At 30.3% G+C, this 13,971-nt stretch overlaps 1 protein-coding gene across 2 annotated transcripts in view; it reads left to right on the forward strand.

Annotated features, from left to right (window-relative positions):
• LOC111676024 (mitochondrial cardiolipin hydrolase) overlaps positions 1-13,971 on the forward strand; it is a 115,099-nt gene that overhangs the window by 51,893 nt on the left and 49,235 nt on the right. The window contains exon 4 of one of the 2 annotated variants that reach the window (XM_046945366.1): positions 2,899-3,818. The exons of the other annotated variant lie outside the window; for it this stretch is intronic. The gene's annotated coding sequence lies outside the window, so the exon portion shown is untranslated. Of the gene's footprint in view, positions 1-2,898; positions 3,819-13,971 lie in introns of those variants that run through there. 2 annotated transcript variants of the gene reach the window in all.

Below are 13,971 nucleotides of genomic sequence, written 5' to 3' on the forward strand. Positions count from 1 at the left end.
ATTTTTAATAATTCTAGAATATATTTCTAATTTAAATATTTTCAAGCCGATCATACAGCCTATAGGTGAACTTCTGATAAACTTAGTGAACATAAAATATCGCACTAGTTAGTGGAACAATATTGTGTGATGTGCAAAACTATAGCACTAAACGAATGGGAAACTTTGCTATGAAATTATTTCTAACTGTTTTTTGACGACTAACCACCGTCCCTTTGTGAATCTTTCACGCTGGTGGCAATGTTTGTGCAAGGTTCTGTCGGTCCATGTACGAACACCTTGAACATAGCTGTCCCATTGCTAAAATGCAAAAACTTACTCTCTTAATTCGGCAACAATGCCTATAGACGTAATTAGTAGATCGATCGAACATGAATTCATCAAATCAAATAAACACGCAGAGAAAAAACTCGAACTATGTTGGCTACTATAACTAAATTATGTTCACTATAACAATATATTGTTGTCAAAAACATATAATTGTTATTTTAATTCTATTTAAACAATATTGTTTGTTTGAGTATGAGTATTTTAGTCTGATTCACTGAAAAAAGAATTATTTTTTAAATAACTATGTAATGGTAACGATTAAAACATATTATGTTACTAACAAATATTTAAACTTACAAATAATCATTATATGTCATGTCGCTATATGTTATATAACCATTGTATGTTATGTTGTTATAAATAACCATTATATCTTTTGTTGTTCTATGATAAAATATTTTAGCTGATTTTAATCATAATATGATATTTTAAAATTGTGCAATAACTATAATATCTTTATACTACAATCATAATTTTAACCATAATATGTTGCACTTAGAACATGTTTACTACAACCATGTTTTTTCTTTGCGTGAACAGAGTTACCCTAAACAAAGTCGGAAAAGAAAGGTAAATTCAACGGCATCACACTTCTGGGCGTATATTACTTTTTAACCAATATTTTCTTCCCCCAAATTTGGGTTAAACCACAACCACGACGTGCATTTCGAAGAGACCTCTCAAATAACCGGGATGCATGCGACACACTCTAGGTATATGGGTATATATTTTTTAACCAATATTTTCATCCCACGACTTTGGGTTTAAACCACAACTTCCACGTACATTTCGACAAGTACAAGTCTCTTTCAATCCAATGTCTAATTGGATCTGAATTCATCATTCAGGCTAAGCCGGCGCTGGAAATCTTTTCCATTCTAGGACAAATTAATTATTCCTCTTAACTTAAGAACAATTCGCTTATGATACCGATGAATTCAGGTCCACGAAGGGAATGAAAATGTCCAGTAGAGAAATATACATGACCAATGCAAATTGGTCTAATGATGATACAGATCAATTTAGGTAGAGAAATATACATGGCCAATGCAACATTAGAGTGTTAGCCTTTGGTGAACTGATGTAACTAAATCTCTAGATGTGATATAACTTCTTCATCTTTCATCGTCTCTCTCTCTCTCTCTCTCTCTGAATCTTTCTATGACAATCTTATGCTATGTATACACGGTTGTCAGATCTTACAACGTTGTCAGTAAAATGTTCAGAAAATATCAAACAATCTGAACTTAAAATTTTTCTTTTGCAACGTTGTCAGAATAACCATTACTGACAATATTGCAAAACAAAATTGTTATGTTGACAGTGTTATTAGATATTTTCTGCACATTTTACTGCCAACGTTGTAAGATCTAACAAACGTGTATACATAGCATAAGATTGTCATAAAAAGATTCAGAGAGCGACGATGAAAGATGAAGAAATTATATTATGATATTAAAGCCAATTTGGAAGTTAAGTATGTAAGTACAAACTTTCAATACATTACCATGTTTTTGAGAATATATCATCGACAATTTTGTTTATTACTGTCTATTTTACGATCTATTGTTACAAATCGGTTTACAAAAAGAATTTCTCACATAGACTTTGTTCTTCAAAAATCAAGTATGTTGACTTAATTGAAAGCTCTTTCTGAAAGTATTTAAATACTCACATTATTTTGCTACTCTCATAAAACTGTCAAACTATCTGTCATAAATAGTTGGTTTATCAAGTTTATTAGCCAACATTAAAACAATTCAATTGCGATATGAAAATGTAAAGTCCCCCAAAAAAATTTCACTGGGGAAAATCCTTCATTAATGACAAATCAATTTTTGTTTAAATACTAAAAACAACAACCTCCAGGTGTGTTATCAGTTTAATGGGCGTTAACTGGTAGTCTTTTATGGAACCAACAACCAGAACGACAAAACCAGCAGAAATTTTCCCAAAAACATACACACAAAAGAAAACTTTATAAAGAAATAATATAACAAAATGGAAAATGCTACTTAATTCGCAATAGAGAAGAAAAAATTTATTTTATGATTATTTAAATTTGAAATTTAAAAAAAGCTATTGTTTACTTAGTACACTGCGCAGGCGCCTATGCGCAAACAAATATTTAGGTAAAAGTGTGTGTGTAATTTGAAATTGAAACGTAATATGTTTAGCATATTGGTACTATGTACAAGTTATTGTATTGGAGGTGATAAAAAAAGCGTTATAATTAAAATTGGAAATTTCCCCTCGACTTAATGGGGTTTTAAAGACTTGTTAAAATGAATTTATTTGTTAGCCATTGTTGTTGTATTAGTTATATGTATCTATAGGAATACAATTAGCAAGACTTTTTTTAATTTGGTTAGTAGGCCTTTTTATAAAGCATTACCAAATTATCATGTAAAATAGCAATAAAAATATATTTCTACATATTTGTCAGTTTTAGACAAAAACTTTTATAAATGTTAATTTTTGTTGTAAACTGTTTTTCATTCATTAAATAAAATATTTTATATTTGTTAATTAATATTCTATTTATTGTGTTTTTTTTTTTCGTTGCAGGTATGTTAACGACATTTTAATACCAAGAAATAATGTAAAACATTTTTGGCCTAAAATCGTAAAAAGAAGTTAAAACGTGCAAGTAGTGAATTAGTCAAACATAATCGGTATGAAATCACTTGTAAGTACACGTGTAGGTTAAACACTTTTATGGCGATATTCAATTAATTTCAAGCAGCTAGCACAGTGTGGTTAGAAGAGAAATGTGTGACACAAATAAGTTCTATATGACCAGAAGTTTATTCAGACTATCCACCATCAACTTTTGGAGCTTAAATAATTAAGAATTTGCCATTATAACTGTTTTTGTAAAGGTAGGCGTTAAACAGGGCGTGGTATCCAATTAATATATAAACTACATATGTCGAATTTTTCATTAAAAGCGGGTGTTTTTGTCTTTTCTCGAAATTATTTCATAGTTTGACTATGTCCTGGCTGGTCAGTTGGTTTCTTCGGCATTCACGTAGTGGCCAGGGCCTTTTTTGACCCTGGCGGTCAAAGGACTGATGTAAGATAAAGTCAATATTTCGGGATAAGTTTGGTGATGTTGCCGAATGACAACAGTTACCCCACAGTGGAATGACGGAGTTGGTATCAATTGTAGATGATACGGGATGAATGTAGAGGTATGCCGGCCTCACTTCACCCGTAAATCTAAATGAATGTGCCGTAAACAGGGCAGCAATGGTAAGAGATTTGATTGCTGAAGTACTTGAGTTAAAAAAATGCGACCTGCGTTAAAATACACAAGGTGGTGAGTTGTTCATTATACTCACCCAGTGATTGTAAAAGTACCAGCGTGAGATAGGGCTACACGCCAGGTACTTCCGTAAAGCTCTTCGACTTCAATGACACTTCTGTCAATTAAATATAGATCTGTGTTATACAAATTTTGTCCCCTGGTGCTGTTGTCGAAACAACAGAAGCCATCTCAGAAAGAGGTCAATGAATGTATTGGGGCGAGTCTTTAGATGATGACAAAGTTTGTAGGAATATGGTATTCCTCATAGCATCAATACGGGGTTTTCTCATTTGTCGGAGTTTAATTGAGCTTGATTTATGACATGTGTCATTCGCCAACGCGGTTAATATGGCAAAGATTGGATAGTTCGAGAACTTAAGCAAAGTGCACGTCTACTGGACCGAAAATTCCATATAAGTAAATTGAGACTTGCGTGAAGGACTCACAATGGGACGGTGGTGAGTAGCACCGTGGTTAAAAAAGCCGACCGTGAATAGGCCAACAGAGTGTTCATGTAAAGCACTTTGATATTCATTTGACATGATTATCCATTCCGTAGACTAGTTGTAGGATGACCGGGCGACTGGATAAGGAATGGATTCATAAGCTTAGAGATTCAATATATATATAACTATTCCCCATTATTCTAGGTAACCACACTGGATTACTTAGACGTCATTATCGATCAAAATCTAAAATGGATAAGGATACAACCAATAAAGCATATTGATGTTGAGGGCTATATAGGACAACCATATGCTCCAAATGTGATCTTTGAGAAATGACCAATTATAAATAACTTGCGCTTCTTTTATCTGGAAGCCTATTATACAGTGCTACGTACGTGTTTTTTTGATTTAGGTTTAGCAATGTTGGAGAATCAAACAAATTTTAGATATTAGTCCTAGAAGGAAGAAACATTAGAATTAACACTTACCGAACTTTAAGACATTAGTCCTAGAAGAAAGAAACATTAGAATTAACCCCTGCCGAAATCCATTGCTACAAGGATGGCTCTAAACAAGTTGAAAAACTGGTCTGTGGATCTATATTGAAAATCCGAAAACCGCCTGATTTGGGTTCATAAAAAAACTTAAATGTCTATTCAAAGGTAAATGTATATATAAGTTGAAGTAATTTTCTAAAGCTGCATCAAATAAGTTCGGGTTTCAGAAATATTCTTACCTTTATTTTTAGGTGTTACAAACTTAAGCATATAACCATAATACTCTAGTAGTAAACGTATAATAAAGTTTGTGATAAAGCAATTTGATTTCAAATCATAACTTTATTAAGATCAAATTTCTGTGTTTGCTATTTTGTTAAGCATGAAATATTTTTATTTAAAAGCTTTTAACCGAAATTCCCAAAATACATATATGTAATTAAAAAAATGTTTATTAATAAAACATCTAGAAATGTTTTACTATTTTTACAAGTTTATTACAATTTTATACGCACACCTCTCTTTTAACAAAACATTAAAAACAAACTATTTTAACAAGTAATAAACTTTACACAATTACTTCACAACATTTATTAAACTCTCATTTTTTACAATTTTTGTAATGCCCTCTTAACAAACTTTTATACCTTGAAACTTTGTAAATTGTAAAAAAATCCCATTCCTATTTTTACACGCTAATAAAATTATCTCGTTAACAAAAAAAAAAACTTAATCGAACTTAAAGAAGTTGTTAATAACTTTTGTTTTGTTTTTTCACTACACCCCACTGTGCTTAAAACTACAACTAGTTTTTTTTATATTTTTTAATGTCAGAAACATTTTTTTAATTAAACTTTTTAAAAAGTTATTCAACAATTAAAAAAAGTTTACGGCCAAAAATTAAAAAAAAGTTAAGGTCTATAATAAGTTTTAAGATTTTTTTTAATTCATTAATTCAAACTACATACAATTTATTTTACCATTTAAATATACATATTTCTAGTCGCTCATTTATACATCCATTGATTTATTATAGTTTGTCGTTGTCATTTTCTATGTACCCTACAGCTAGAATTTGGGGAAAAATATTTAGAAAAATCTCTTACGAGTATTTTCTATGAAAAAGTATAATTTAAAAACAGGAAACTTCAAAATTTTTCTACAAAAAGAAAAAACAAAAAAAAAAACTAATTTCAGAATTTTAAGCTTAAAGTGGGTCAGATGAACCTCATCTCATCATTTCGATCTATTATTTTAATCAGTTTGAGATATCTATAAAAAAACAAGAAAAATAAAACAGAAAAGAATATATCTAGAGAATAGAACAAAACTAGAACAGAACTAGAACAGAACTTTTTTTTTTTTAATAAGAATATTTTATTCAAGTAATATGTATAGTTTTACATATTACTTGAACTAGAACAGAACTAGAACAGAACTAGAACAGAACTAGAACAGAACTAGAACAGAACTAGAACAGAACTAGAACAGAACTAGAACAGAACTAGAAAAGAACTAGAACAGAACTAGAACAGAACTAGAACAGAACTAGAACAGAACTAGAACAGAACTAGAACGGAACTAGAACTGAACTAGAACTGAACTAGAACTGAACTAGAACAGAACTAGAACTAGAACAAAACTAGAACAGAACTAGAACAGAAATAGAACTGAACTATTGTTAGCATGGGACAAACTTGGATACTAATCGATCCAAATTTATCTCACAAATAAAGGTATTTATCCTTCGAAAGTTATTATTTTTTTCGATTAGTCCGTTTAGTCGTACAGTGGCTGCCTAACATGCGAATATTTTTTTATTATATAGTAGGGTCTAGATGTAGTTTTTTTGGAAGATTTAATATTCTGTCGTGAAGCCCAAAAGTGGCTGGTAAGAAATACAATTACATATTCTCCAAAACAAATGTAGTGATCATAGTGGATTGTATATCGCCCGCATGATCTTCGGCATTCATGATCACCCATAGTTTAAAGTTCCGTAAAAATCGGTTTTAACACCTGAATTTAAGTAAAAGATAATACTCTCAGTTTGTCACCATTGTAACAGTGGAATCTACTGTTACAATGTAACAGTGGAATCTACTGTTACAATGGTGACAAGCAGAGGATCATTATCCACTCAATGGAAACTTTAATTGTTAGCTTAAACTAAGTCCTTTTGTACTGCTATAATCCTACCAGGATGTGTGTTGTTAGACTCTTGGGTTATAAATAGGAAGTTAATGAAGTGCAGCCTAAAATTATAAGTTGTGCTTGTTTTTACTTCCTTAGAAGTTATCTTTATGCTTAATTAGAAAAAAATTTGTTACACAATTAAAAAGATTTCAGCAGTATATTCATTTATCTTTCACATTTAATTCAAAAAAGTTTATTTCAGAAATTCTTTAAAATTTGGTTAGTTGTTTGTGATAAAACGTTTTCCAGGTTAAAAATGTACGTGGGAAGTTTTATTACTTTGGATTAAAACAGAAATCTTAAGCTTTTTTTCATATGCGGCTTTTTAAAGACAGACTTCTAAGAAAATACGTTTTTTATAAAAATTTCAGCTTTCAGTGACCCTTTTCTTCGGGCGTGATTTTAAAAGTGTAAAACAAATTTTTTTAGCGTACAAAATTGAAAAACAAAATAAATAATTCTACGAAAAAATTGCAAATGTTGGCGTTTAAATTTTTAATGTGTTTTTTGGTTTTATGGGCTTACGACACAGGGGACACCAAACTATTTTTGAAACGTAAATTAGGCTGCCTTAAGTGGCGGCTTCTGTTATTAAAGTTGTAAAAAATTGTTTTTGAAAGGAGAGTAAAGAATTAAAACTAACCAAAAGTGTCGCAAATTGTCAACAGCTAATAAATAATCAAAGTAAGAAACATAAAATAATGTTGAAATGGAATTTATGGGTAGAAGAAACATTTTAACAAAATGTATTCTTTTATAATTTGAATGTATATCAAACTAAAAAATAAAATTAAATCAAACACAAATATGCTTACGAGAAAGAGTTACGTGATATAAATTTTTGATAAATTTATGAGTTTATGAAACCTTTAAAAAGGCATAATAAGAAAAACTCCCATTAAAATCTCATTTAAATTTTAACATTGTAAAAAACATAAAATTATTCTTTGGCTTCTTGGTTTGAATTTTTTTTTCTAAATTTTTGGAATTTTCAATGAAGTGGGCTGTTTGTTTGATAAGAAGAAGACAGATTTAGATTAAAATCGAACAACAATATTTAAAACGTTTAAAACCAAAATGAACACTAAAATATAAAGTTTTCGAAAAAATTTGCTTTAAACTAAAGCGAAATTTAAAGAATATCTGTGAAACAATATATTACTGAAAACGTGAGTTTACTACTTTAAGGGCTGAGATCTTTTTGGGACCCTAAAACATAATATATTCAAGAGATTAGACTGAAAATTAAAAACATATTATAAAAAAACAATTTTCTGTACCCATTTAGGTTATAAACACTTTAAGAATTCTAAGATCATAATATGATGTGTGTGATATATATAATCTCCCTTTTCAAAGCCTAAGCCTAAACACCTGTTACAAAGGAATTAATATTCACACTTATTTTTATTGTTAAATTGTGCGTAATAAATGGATTTTGTATGACAATTGAAAATTTGCATAAATTGACTTCATTAACAACAATAACCTTTTCTTAAAAATCTTTTTTAATAATAACCCCAGCCACCATTGTCTTTTCTTTACAAAATTTAAATCTAATCCGATCCAATTCATTTCAATCCCCCAAATCATCATTGTCATAAATAATTTTGCTACATTTTGTTTCGAACGCTTGTCATTTTACATAAATTATAATTAAATAATTTTTCATAACAAAAAAAAAAAACTTAAAAAAAACTGAACTGAAAACTTTATAATCAAACAAAATCATTTCAATATTTTACCAATAAAATAATATGAAATATAAATTAACTAAGATCTTTATCAAAAATGTTGTTCGCAACAAAAAAAAAATACATAGAAAAATCTTGTTTTAAATGATTTTTTTTCAATAATTTTTTTGTTCAAAAATATTTTTTTATTTGAAAAAAACATTTATGTAGATATGAAAATTGTTTGACATTAATCGTCAACAAAAACTAAACTTAGTTGAAAAAAACCTAGCAAACTAAAGACAAATTAACATTTTAATGAACAGACATGAATTATTAATTATTTAGAAGAAGAGAAAAAAAGTTTAAATTCAATTCACTATTCACAATCGAATGGTTTTTGAACAAGAAAAAGAAGAAATTTACAAATTTATTAAATATAAATTGTATATTATTTAAAACAAAATAAAAATTAAGCATTAAGATGGCAGGTTTTTAAAACTGTTTGGTTGAATAGTGGCAACCCTACTTGAAATAGCGAATTTATAATCTAAACATAGTCTGGATTGGATCCGCAGTGGGAAAGGGCGATTATCACTAGTCCCAAACCGAAAATTTTTCATACAAAATATCAAAAGCATTAAAAACAAAATATTAAATTAAAAAAGAAAGCAAGCTTTATCCGCGCTTTTACTATATCCTATAGCTATAGTCTTGACTAGGCTATAGTCTCGACTTGGCTATAGTCTCGACTAGGCTATAGTCTCGACTAGGCTATAGTCTCGACTAGCCTCGAGACTTTAGCATATAGTCTCGACTATATCCTATAGTCTCTAATATATCCTATAGTCTAGACTATAGGCTGCTAGTCTCGACTATATCCTTTAGTCTGGACTATAGCCTACAGTCATATATTACAGCCTATAGTCTGTAAGATCTTTATGGATTATAGCCAATAGTCTGGCTTATAGCCAGGACTATAGACTACTCTCGACTATATCCTACAGTCTGGACTATAGCCTATAGTCTTTAATATAGCCTATAGTATGGACTGTAGCCTATAGCCTGACATGTTGCCAGGACTATAGCCTATATTCTAAAGTATAGCTATTAGTTTGAACTATAGCCTGTAGTCTGTAATATAGCATATAGTATGGATTATAGCTAATAGTCTAAATTATAGCTGCTAGCTTGGACTATAGCCTATAGTCTCGACTATATCAGATAGTCCCTACTATAGCCTATAGTTTGGACTATAGGCTATGTAGTCTAAAACATTGTCAGGACTATTACCTATAGTCCGGACTATAGCCCATAGTATGGATTACAACCTAAAGTCTAGACCATAGCCTATAGTCTTGACTATAGTCTGGTCAATAGTCTTTAGTATGGTCTATAGTCTGTTCTATAGCCCATAGTCTGAACTAGTTTGTATTTCGGACTATTAGATTATTGTCTGAACTTTATCCTATATAATCACAAGCTGATTGAATAATACTCTACTCTAGCGAATACTCCATCCACGAATTCTGTCAAGGAATTGATTTTAATCTAGATTATCGTCTGAACTTTATCCTACAGTCTAGACTATCGCCTTTAAACCTCTTGTTTAAATACTACTATAGCCTATAGACTGGACTATAGGGTAAAGTCTGGACTATAGCATACAGTCTGAACTATTGGGTATAATCTGAGCTATAGCTTATAGTCTATAAATTAGACTATAAATTAGAATATAGTCTGGACTATAGCCTATAAACTGGAGTATAGCATATTTCTATTTGCCTATGTATATAAGCGTTTTCGAATTAAAAAAACAGGGCTGGGTCCCTCCGCTATTTAAACACATGATTTTTACAAACTTTCCTTGACTACCAAAATCAACAAAATTTAAATTCCCAATGCCATATTAGCAAACAAAGACACTTGAATAAATGCGTAAATAAAAAAGAAATCTTGTCACCTACCACACGCTAAACTCATACACACCTTTATCGTCTTTGGTAGGGTGCCACAAAATATTTCTATTAAATTAAATAAAAAAACACACATATATATATTTTTCGAAATAAAACAGGTAGAAATAGTAAATTTTTGTTTAGATTTTTATGGATTTTCATGTTACCTGTTACGCATTTCACGCATATTTTAATAGTTGTTGTATTTGTATATTTGCTAGATATATACAATGATAATTTACACTCAACTAAAATGTACATACAAATGGTTTTGAAGTAGTTTTAATGACAAAAAACCCTTTAGTTCATTTGAAATTTTAAACATAACTTCGACCCAACGGCAGACAGACAGATAGACAAACAAACAGATAGAGCAACAAGTCCGTCCAAAAAAATTATTATCATATAAATATAAATTTAATTTTTTTTCGCTGTTATACATTTTACATGTATTTAAACTTACATAAAGACCCACGGACAGACAGACATACGGACTTAAAGTCAGATATCACTTTGTATTAGTATACGTATCTAATTTTTTCTTCTTTACTGTTAAAGTATGAATGTATTTGTGATAATGTGAAAATCAGAATAGAAAATCGCCATTAATGACAATTTCAATTTTAATGAAATTTTTGATGCATTCTTATCAAGAAAAACTTCTAGAAAATAACAAACTTTTGTAAAGTTAATTTGTATGGAAAATTACCAATGAAAAGTACGATAGTTTCAAGAAGTATGGGGGATATAAATGTATATAAACAAAGACTTACTATGTTTACTTATTTTTATTGATGGATTTTTTTTTAAACATTTTACAAACGACTTAGCAGGAGAATTAGTCTTGTAAAAGCAGTATTTTAACTGAAGTACAGAATATTCTCAAGATTTAAAATTGCTAAGGAATCTAGAGGAGAACATTAGGGTCGTTTTATGTTCCATGGAAGGTTTATTTTTTATTCCTAAGATCATATAGTTGCACTACTCACTGAAATCTCAATTTTAAGAACACTTTTAAGAACTTTAAAAATATAATGTTATAACGAAGTTATAGGCGATATTTATCGAATCAATGAAGTTATACAAGTAACAGTATCAAATAGTATCCAATTCCTATATTAAATCCTAATGAGCATAAAGTTGCAGTTTGGAAGAGATTACTCTAGTATGGAATATAATTTCAATACACTTCTAATACCTTGAAAAGATAATGATGTTATAACAAAGTTTTAGGCATACCTTCTATTCGATATTTATTGAATTAGTGGAATTACACAAGTAACAATATCTAATAGTATAAAATTTAGGTCAAATGTTTGATAACATTTGAAACCTAAGTCTCAAAATGTGGAGTATAGGGCGCCAAACAATTAGCAATTCGTTAGCAATTTCAGGTGATGTGGGTTGCTAACCCTCTTCCCCTAGATTGGTGATTGGTCTACTATCTGCACGTCTAGTCCCGCGGTTCAGACATGATTCAGCGGTTATTATCTACTTTCTGAGAAGTGTGTACGACCATTCAGCATAAATGGCTGGGCCCCTTTTAACTCTAGCTAACTTGAGGAGGATACATTTAAGCCATTGCCCGGGAAATACTTGCTCATAGACCGAAAGTAGTTAGCTGGTTAGACTTTTCACAGAGGAATCGTCTTGGCCATTCCCTAGGGAGTGTCAATCAGATAACTTTCAACACTTGCAAAGTAATATAACCTTCTGTCAATGATAAAAGCCCTAAGCAACTAATAACCCGATATAGGTTGAATATATTAAGAGTAATGGCAGAAAAAACTGTACACTAGGTATTATTCATTTCGTCTTGGGCATAACGAATTCTGACTTAGTTGCCAGATGGGAAAAAAGGGTGAATGGTTTTCGTGATGGAAGGTCATTCCAGGCAAATACATTATATACATCATTTATAAACCAATTATCTATTGAGAAATCTCACTGATTCTGGCAATATATAATAAAACACTTATATCCACTACTATATACATCTGCAAAGTGGTTTGATCTTGTTATAATGGATTTCTTAAGTCAGCTTGGAAATAACACCCATGCCCATGCATTTTGTGCGCTCCTTTTTAGAAAATTATTAGTTTAAAATATCATATTTAGCGATTCAATGTTTCAAAACCTTTTTAGTATTTTCCGATCAGTTTTTCGATGGGATGTAATTTTTGGAATAATCTCGGTCCCACTCATTATACTTGCAGGAAGCTTCTCGTTCTGATTTTTTGGAACTATTTTTTTATTTATATAGTTGTCATACTCCCTGTTCTATTTTTCGAAGTGGCTAAATGTTTATAACTTATCATTCCTTTCTTTATATTTGTTATATTCGTTCATTGTAGATGATAACGGTACAAATGAAAAGTTCACTCTTGAGTCGTCGTATATATTTGCGACGCTATAACAGCACAAAGACAACTCTATTTGTACAATTTATAATGACATCATCGTCTCAAACAAGGCTAAATGCAGGATTTTAAAAACATTATGATACGATACCAGGATAACCTTATGTGCTGGACAAGTATAGATTCGGAGCTTGTAAATCCATTAGAAAAATCTCTTTATTTTGTTTCTCGTTCTTTTAAATTTTGTTGGTTCGAGTTATTGTTCAATTACAGTCCAATACTTAGATCATGGAAGAAAAATGTCTGTGGGTAAAAAATAAAATCGTTCACTAAATACATTACCTTTCAATATTCAGCAACTCAGTTTCCTGAACGTAATTCCTTGAAATCTTTCAATCAGTGTCCGTAAGAAATTTTATTTTTGAAATAATATCACTCCCAAAATACTTCGATCTATCTTCTACGAATGTCTGACAGTGTCCAAAAAAAGTGTTCCAGAGTTTCACTGTTCTTCCAACATAATCGGGTCCAATTTTGTGTTGCTGTACCCTTAATCAAATGTGTCTACTCAAAATACGTACCATCATACTAATTTTTTCATGTCCATGTCAGGGTCACATCGTATGGTCTTTGTGGTTCTACCTACCTTTTTGTTGCGTTCGTTAGGTTAACTACATCGAGCTTTCTTCCCTTTAAAGCTAATATATTCGCGCCTTCGTTGTTAGTGTTTGTTATTAAAATTGTTCCCTTCCTTTAAAACTTTAGATCTCAAAATTTGATTGAAATATTAAAAATGATACTTAAGGGTGTGAAGTTAAATTCGTCGGCCAGATACGTCCCACAACACATTTGTCAAATACGTTCCACATACTGTAAAATTCGTTTTCAAATTAAATTAATTGATTTTTTAATAAAACAAACGCCAAATAAAATGTTTTTGTGAAAACAAGTAAAAATATATTAAAATATATTCCGAAAATAAATATGTAAAATAAAAATTAATTAAAATAAGTGTATACTCATAAAAAATTGTGGTTAAATATAAAATTTTCAAATGAAAAAAATCGACACTTTGAGAAGACATGAATTAGGGTACCGGCATAGTGGGAGTAGCCCAGGACTAGTTCTTTCCAAAAACATATAGTTTATATGCAATTCCAGCTCTGGATAATTTTTACGAATTTTTGAAAAAACATAA

Source organism: Lucilia cuprina, chromosome 3, assembly GCF_022045245.1.
Source record: "Lucilia cuprina isolate Lc7/37 chromosome 3, ASM2204524v1, whole genome shotgun sequence".
Lineage (NCBI taxonomy): Eukaryota > Metazoa > Arthropoda > Insecta > Diptera > Calliphoridae > Lucilia > Lucilia cuprina.